Consider the following 8,571-nt stretch of genomic DNA (forward strand, 5'->3'; position numbering starts at 1 on the left):
CTTGCATTCGCGGAATAGACCCTACTTGGTCATGATGTGTTTTTCTATTATTTGTTGCTGAGTTGGATTTCTAATGTTGTGTTAGAAATGTTAGGATACATGTGTGGCTATGAGTTTATTAGTCTCTAGTTTTCTTGTCTTATAATGTCTTTATCAGGTTTGGTATGAGAAAACAGTAGGGAAGTGTTTTATCTTCCGCTATTTTCTGAAAGAGTTTTCCTACAATTGGAATTAAATTTTCCTTTAGTGTTTGATAGAATTTGCTGGTGAAACCACCTAATCCTGGAGATATTTTGGGGAGAAAAGATTGTTGACAATGAATTGAATTACTTCAATAGATACAGAGCTAGCTATATTTGGCTATTTCATTTGTGTTGCTTTTGATAATTGTGTGTTTTGGGAAGTTGAATAATTTCATCTAGTTTGCAAAATTTATTGAAAAAAAATTCATAATGTTACCTTATTTATTTATGTTTATTTATTTCGGGACAGAATCTCTTTCTGTCGCCCAGGCTAGAGTACTGTGGCACAATCTTGGCTCACTGCAAGCTCTGCCTCCTGGGTTCAAGTGATTCTCCTGCCTCAGCCTTCTGAGTAGCTGGCTTTACAGGCATCTGCCACCATGCCTGGCTAATTTTTGTATTTTTAGTAGAGGCAGAGTTTCACCATGTTGGTCAGGCGGGTCTCAAACTCCTGATCTTAGGTGATCTGCCCACCTCAGGCTCCCAAAGTGCAGGGATTACAGGCATGAGCCACCACGCTTAGCTTACCTTACCTTTTTAATGACTATAGAATCAGTAGTGATTTCTCCTTTTTCAAATCCTTATATTGGTAATTTGTGTTCTCTCTTTCTCTCTTTTATCAGTTTAGCTAAAGTTTTATCAGTTTTATTCATCTTTTTAAGAAATATTTTTTTGTTTTATAGATTTTCTTTCTTTTTCTATTTCTATTGATTTTTGTTCCTTATTACTTTCTTCCCTCTGTTTGTGGTGGGTTTAATTTGGACTTCTTTCTTTGGGGTTTTAAAGTGGAAGCTCTTCAAATTATTGCTTTGGAATCCTTCTTTTCTTATATGTTCATTTCTATGCATTTGCCTTTCCACGCTATTTGTCCTCTACCTGTACATTTTGATATATGGCATTCTCATTTTCATTCAGTTCAAAACACATTCTAATTTTCCTGATGTTTTTTTGTTTAATCTATGGGTTATCTAGAAATATGTTGCATAATTTTGAAGATTTAATGAATTTTTCAGATATCGTTCTGTTATTTATTTCATTGTAGTCAGAGAACATACTTTGTTTGATTTTAGTACTCTTAAATTTATGAAGACATGTTTCATAGCCCAGAATATGGCTCATATTGGTGAATGTTCCATATAGACTTGGAAAAAATTTGTGTTCTGCTGTTGCTGGGCAGTGTTCCAATTAGATCAAGTTGGTTGACAGTGGTGTTTTATAGTCTCACTGATTTTCTCTCGACTTGTCCTGTCAGCTCAATCAGAGATAAGTATTTATATCAACTAAAACTGTGAATTTGTCTATTTTTCTTGTCAGTTCCAGTTTGCTTTGAAGCTTTGTTGCTAGGTACATACAAATTTAGGATTATATTCTCTTGATAGTGATGCTTTTACCATTATGAAATAATCATCTTTACTGAAACATACTTTATCTAATATTAGTATAGCCACTATGGCTTTCTTTTTATTAGAATTTTGTGGCATATCCTATTTCATCCTTTTACTTCTAAACTATTTGTTTCTTTTTAGTTAAAATGATTTTTTTATAGATAGCATATGTCTTGCTTTTTAAAATATCCAGTCTGATAATCTTATCCTTTAATTGAAATGTTTAGTCCATTTACATTTAATGTAATTAGTGATATGTTTGGGTTTAAATCTACTGTTTTGCTATTTGTTTTCTGATTGTCTCATCTGTTCTTTGTTTCCATCTTATTCTTTTCTGCCTTCTTTTTGCTATATTGAGTATTTCTATGATAGTATTTTTGGGGGCTTATTGGCTATGCATTTGTTTTATTATTACTTTTTGTGGGTTGCCCTAGGATTTACAGTTTTCATCTTTAACTTATAGTTCAAACTTTCAAGTAATATTATGCCACTTCACGTATAGTCTAAGAACTTTACAACAATATAATTTAATTTCCTCTTTCCACCCATTGTCAAACATTTTACATAACTTTATAACATTTTATAAACTCTGCAACACGTTATCACTTTAGTCGACTATCATTTAAACATGAATGAAATAAGAAAAAATGTTCCTTATTACAGTAAAAATAAGATAACGATACTTCCTTGCTTAAAACCTTCCAACAGTTCCCTGCTGCAGTTTCAATTACATCTCATATCAAAATGTTTCACAGGTTTAAGCTAGTTAGGGGGAGGGAACATGTCATTGTGTTTTCAGCATCTAGTTCCATGCTTTCATGAAAAGTACTCAAGAACTTGTTCCATTATTAACTAATTTTCATTTTTGTCTAATTTACATATCAAAGGAACTAATTAACCTAAATGAGTACCTGGTGGTAAAAACTATAAGATGACAGTTTTACCACTGCTCACCCCAGCTCCTAGGCAGAAGGTATATTACATAAGAGAGGGACATGTTCGTTATTGCCTAGCACAGCATCAGGTTATCGTAAACAGCAAGTATAGCTGAATGAATGTAGGATATGTTGTCTTTCCTAGGGTACTTACTTACTGTTTTAGTTTCTGCTACTTCCCTATTTCCCAGCAAATGAGTGCAGCAGCTAGTGGTATACCCAGGATCAATATCATAGAATTGTGCAAATTGAATCTTATACACCAGCTTGTCTTCACCTTTGCTAAATATTCTGTATCCCGTGGTGCTTGGCAGACAAGAAATGGGAGCTTTATAACATTTATTCATCTTAAAAGACCTCTTATTTCAAAGGAGTCCTTAAGAGTCATTCATAGGCTGTTTATACCTTTCAAGACTTTTTTTCAGCTTCAATGCCAGCCTAACTTACCTTCCCAGACTAAACATTTTTTGAAAGTACTTTTAGTCTGTTATCACAGTTGATTATTTTAATTTCCTTATTTTTTACTCTCTTCAATTTCACTGTGTATTTGTTGAGAGTGATTAAGCAATGCATACAGTATTCCAAGCATAGACACCCACAGTTTGTGTGTGGAGTTGGAGTCTATTTTTTATTTATTTTTGTTCATTACTAAGGATGTGCAGCATCATGTTATACCCTTTGGCCTGGGGGACATGTAAGGTTTTCTACTTCTGGCAGTGACCTGTGTCTCAGAGCCTAACATCTTCCTTATGTATTTGAATACTTTCACTCACTTTGAAACTCATGGACCTTCTTTTCTAGCTCATTTTGGCTTGGGAAATCTTTACTGAGTTTTCAGGACCCAGAATTTCACTACTTAGAAAAACCTTAATGTCATGGGTCACATTTGTGATACTGTTTATTCTGGATTCCAAGTCATGGATATGTTTAAATAAAGTAGGTCTGGTACCAAGCCCTTGGGGACCCATGGGGTTTGTATTTATTTCTCCCTCTGTTTCCTATACCTAAATAGATTTGCTGTCCTAGAACCGGATTAAAGGCCCCTTAAAATTTTTTTTAAAATAAATCACGTGTGCAGATTCAATCCTGTCCATGTGTCTTTTGTCTCCTCAAAAAAACTTAAGAAGATGAGTTAGGCATGAATTCCTAGGACAGAAATGATGGTGTCTCGTGCTTCCCCTCCAGACCCCTGATCGGTGTATTTCCAGGCATCTGTTTCTATGGTGTGAATTTTGTGTCCCCTCAAAATGAATAAGTTGAAATCCTAACCCCACCCCAGGCTGATGGTATTAGGAGACGGGACCTTTGGGAAGTGATTAGGAAGTAAGATTAGGAAGGGATTTGGCCTGTGAATCAGGTAAGCTCTTACCAGATGCGGAATCTGCCAGCACCTTGATCTTGGACTTTCTAGCTCCTAGAATTGTAAGAAATAAATACGTGTTGTTTATGAGCTACCTGGTCTATGGCATTTTCTTACAGCAGCCCAAACACAGGAAGACGTTTGTGATTCCACCTTTTGTTGTTGTTTCTGCCAGTTTATCTGGGATGGAAGTAGGATTTACTGCCTGCTTGCTTGTGTGCACCTGCTCGCTCGCTCTCTTTCTTTCCCCCTCCCTCCCTCCCTCTCTTTTTCCTTCCTTCCTTTCTCTTTCTTCTTTTCTTTCTACCCTTTGCTGCAGTTTTTTAGAAAAACACTGTCATTAGTTACGTCGACTTTTTAAGAATATGGTCTTTGGATTTGTGATGTACCTCTCACATTTGTCTTGTGTTTTTAACAAGGTGTTTTGAAAACCTAGAGATTTTTTGCAAGCCATTTGCTCTGTTTTTTTTCCCCATTTATTTATTTTATTGCATTTTAGGTTTTGGGGTACATGTGAAGAACATGCAAGATTATTGCATAGGTACACACGTGGCAGTGTGATTTGCTGCCTTCCTCCCCATCACCTACATCTGGCATTTCTCCCCTTGCTATCTCTCCCCAGCTCCCCACCCCCCACCGTCCCTCCCCTATTTCCCCCCAACTGCCCCCAGTGTGTAGTGCTCCCCTCCCTGTGTCCATGTGTTCTCATCGTTCAACACCCGCCTATGAGTGAGAACATGCTGTGTTTGATCTTCTGCTCTTCTGTCTGTTTTAAAAAAGACTGCTTTCTTCATTGTCAGGGCTCTGCTCGCTGGTGTAGGTCCTGACTGGCTCTGTTCCTCAGCACCCGGAATTTAATTGTCCTGTGACTACTGTTACCCAGAACCACTCTGCACCTGTCGCTCTTAACAACTCAGTGAGCAGTCCAGTATATTTCCTATCCTTTGTTCTCTGACGTGACTTGTTCTAGCCCCATACCTCATCTACATGTGATCTAGATGAGGCACTCTGTTTGTGTGTGGGTTATGGGAGTTCTCCATTATTCTTAACTGACGGAGTTTGATGTTTCCCAGTGCTGTTATCTGTCCCTGCCCAGTCTCAAGGCTTGGGATGATGTGATTTCTAAAGCACTGCTCTGTGCCCTCTCTTCATTCCTTCTCATGCACCATGCTGAATGGAAGAGCGGATACATCCTTGACTCACGTGGTCTGTTCCCTTCTCCAAACAGCTTCCCCTAACCCATTCCAGGCAGTAATTTATTCACCTAGTAATTTATTCACTCATTTCTTCTTTCAATCAGTGTCATGAATTACCAGGCCTTGGGACCTCAGGTACAAAGTAGATCACTCCCAACAACTCTGGCCTTTCAGGATTGTAACTGGCTCTCTAACTTGGTTCTAAAGGTTGTAATTGTGATAATTAAATAAGGAAGTGTGAGCTGGCACAGTGGCTCATGCCTGTAATCCCAGCACTCTAGGAGGCCGAGGCAGGTAAATCATCTGAAGTCAGGAGTTCAAGTCCAGCCTGACCAACATGGCGAAACCCCGTCTCCACTAAAAATACAAACAATTAGCCAAGCGTGATGGCACACGCCTGTAATCCCAGCTACTCGGAAAGCTGAGACAGGAGAATCGCTTGAACCCAGAAAGCAGAGGTTGCAGTGCAGTGAGCTGAGATTGCACCATTTCACTCCAGCCTGGGGGACGGAACAAAACTTCATCTCAAAAAAAAAAAAAAAGTGTGGGCCAGAGTCTCTCCTCTTGCTGTATTGATGTGACCACATGGTAACGATGGTAATGCTGAGCGTTTTTGTGTCTCTCGTGGCCATCTGCCGACTAGTTCTGCTGTGGAATCATCCTTGGTTTGGGCAGACCCTTGGTTTTCCCATCACTGTCTGCTTTATTCTTTTTCTTTTTTTTGTCTGAAACTTCTATGAGTTAGATGACAGACAGACAGACATATTTCCTAGATTGGAGCTCCGCATCCTTCACCTTTCCCTATTTTCCTCCTCTGTATTTTCATTCTACTTCTCAGAAATCTGCTCAACTTGAATTTACAACCTAGAAACTGTTCCTTGTTTTCTTATTATTCCTTCTGCGTAAGTACCTGTTCTTGTTGGACGGCATAGTATCTTACCGTTTCTGCGATGATAGTCATTGCTGCCGTTGCTGTCCTTATTTAGCTGTATTCTACACTCTGCATTTTCTCTGTTTTTTGGAGTCTTTTTTTTTGGTTTATCCTGGTTTCTCTTTTTCACATTAGTGGCTTTCCTGAGATGTCTGCTTATCCCTGGCTTTATACTTTATTTGGGATTCAGATATAGTATAGGTTAGGAGTCTGGGTCAAGTTTCAATAACCCAGAGGCCCCAAAACTACAGTTGCCTAAATACAATAGATGTTTGCTTATTTCTCTCATGGGCAGACTGGAGGTGAGTGGTCATTCCCTGTTAGTGGGAATGACAGCCCTCCTCTACAAGGCCATTCGGAGTCCAGCAAAAGTGACTGTAGGCCAGGAGCCATAGCTCACGCCTGTAATCTCAGCACTTTGGGAGGCTGAGGCGGGTGGATCACTTGAGGTCAGGAGTCCAAGACCAGCCTGGCCAATGTGGCGAAACCTCGTCTCTACTAAAAATACAAAAATTAGCCAGGCATGGTGGTGCACACCTGTAATCCCAGTTACTTGGGAGGCTGAGGCAGGAGAATTGCTTGAAGCCGGGAGGGAGGCAGAGGTTGCAGTGAGCAGAGATCGTCCACTGCACTCCAGCCTTGGTGACACAGTGAGAGTCTGTCTTTAAAAAAAGAGAAAAGTGATTGTGGCAATCAGCAAGGATTCGGGAAGGTACAGTGGAAACAGAAGACAGAACACGGAGCGAGTGAATGCACAACAAAAAGTTCCAATACAAGATAGAGAAAAATGAGTAGAGCTGCTGGTGATTGGTAGATCAGGCCCAGAGACACCACCACCCAGGACTGTGCTCTGTGGCTGTCGCCTGTAATCCCAGCACTTTGGGAGGCCAAGGCTGTTGGATCACTTGAGCCCAAGTGTTCAAGACCAGCTTGGGCAACATAGGGAAACTCTGTCTCTACAACAAATTAAAACATTAACCAGGTATAGTGGTGCATGCCTGTAATCCCAGCTACTCAGGAGGCTGAGGCAGGAGAATCGCTTGAACCCAGGAGGCAGAGGTTGCAGGGAACCAAGATCGCACCATTGCACTCCAGCCTGGGGGACAGAGCAAGATTCAGTCTCAAAAAAATTTAAAAATAAATAAATAAATAAAAATAAAAACCAGCAGATGTTGGAAGGTATGCCAGTCATCCAAGGTGGCCAGGCATGTCAGTAGAACTCAAACTCCGGGAAGAACAAGAGCAGCAAGGAGAGGTCAGGTCAACATGGGTTTGCAGGCCCTCTGTTGCTTGAGCAAAGCCTGACCAGAATTAACAAACAAAACTATTGCAAGGGACATACTTACACTAAGAAATGATTTGATACTTACCTGAAATTGAACTGTATCTGGGTGTCCTGTCTTTTGCCTGGCAACCCTACCTTGACATCAACAAAGGGTTGAAGGCTTCTTCTTTCCCTATAGGTCCTGCAGCTGCGGCCCTGCTTTTTAGATTCTGTGCTGTAATTGCTCTGAACCTTTTTTCACTTAGACTTTGTGTGCTTCCCGAAGGCAAATCTTGTGTGTGTCACGCACCTTTGCGCAATTGTTACATGGAAGGGCCAGAGTTCAACAGGGATGCTGAAAGCAACTGTATTCTTTCCTCTCGAGGTCCCTTTACAACCTTGTAGAGGCTTGTTTTCTGCCCAGAGGACATTCCTGTCACTTTTAGTCACGAGAATAGTCTTGGCTCCATGCTGGAATGTTCAGTCTGGTTTCACAACCAGGACTTTAAACTTCATATAAAAAGTGTGTCCCTCCGGAGATTGGGAGGATCTGGCTGAGTAGCCTAAAGCTCCTCACAGACTGTGAGGTCAGCTTCCCTTTAATTTCCCTCCTTTGAGCCTCCTCGCACCCCCACCAGGCGCCTTGCACCTTCCAGGGCTGGAGGTGGCCACTGAGAGTGAGGCCAAGAGCGTAGCAGGAAGAGTCTTAAGTTACCAGCACTGGGAAGATTTTTAAAGGCGATTCTCTGAGCGATGTTTTTAGGAGTTGCTCAGAGGGCCACCCCTCTCCTCTTCAGCTGCCTGCAGGTGGTGATGCCTCCAGCACCTCACCTCTCCCCAGCCCCTGCGTTTGCATCTTCAGCACACCTCCATCCAGGCTCTTTGTGCTGAGTTCGCTCAGCCCCTGGCAGGTAGTTTTCTTGGGTAGGCTCCCTTAAGACAGTCCTAGGTTGCATGCCATAGCTTGGCTAAGGGAAATACTTCTCTCTGTGGTCTGTGGCTGGCAGCTAGCTCCTGGTGTGGCTGTGTATGGTCCCCTAAAAGAGCCACTTATGGCCAGGTGCAGTGTCTCACGCCTGTAATCCCAGCACTTTGGAGGCCGAGGCGGGCAGATCACGAGGTCAGGAGTTCGAGACCAGCTTGACCAACTTGGTGAAACCCCATCTCTACTAAAAATAAAAGAATTAGCCAGCTGTGGTGGCAGGCACCTGTAATCCCAGCTACTCAGGAGGCTAAGGCAGGAGAATTTCCTGAACCC

This window comes from Cebus imitator, unplaced genomic scaffold, assembly GCF_001604975.1.
Source record: "Cebus imitator isolate Cc_AM_T3 unplaced genomic scaffold, Cebus_imitator-1.0 Scaffold42, whole genome shotgun sequence".
In the NCBI taxonomy this organism is placed as follows: domain Eukaryota; kingdom Metazoa; phylum Chordata; class Mammalia; order Primates; family Cebidae; genus Cebus; species Cebus imitator.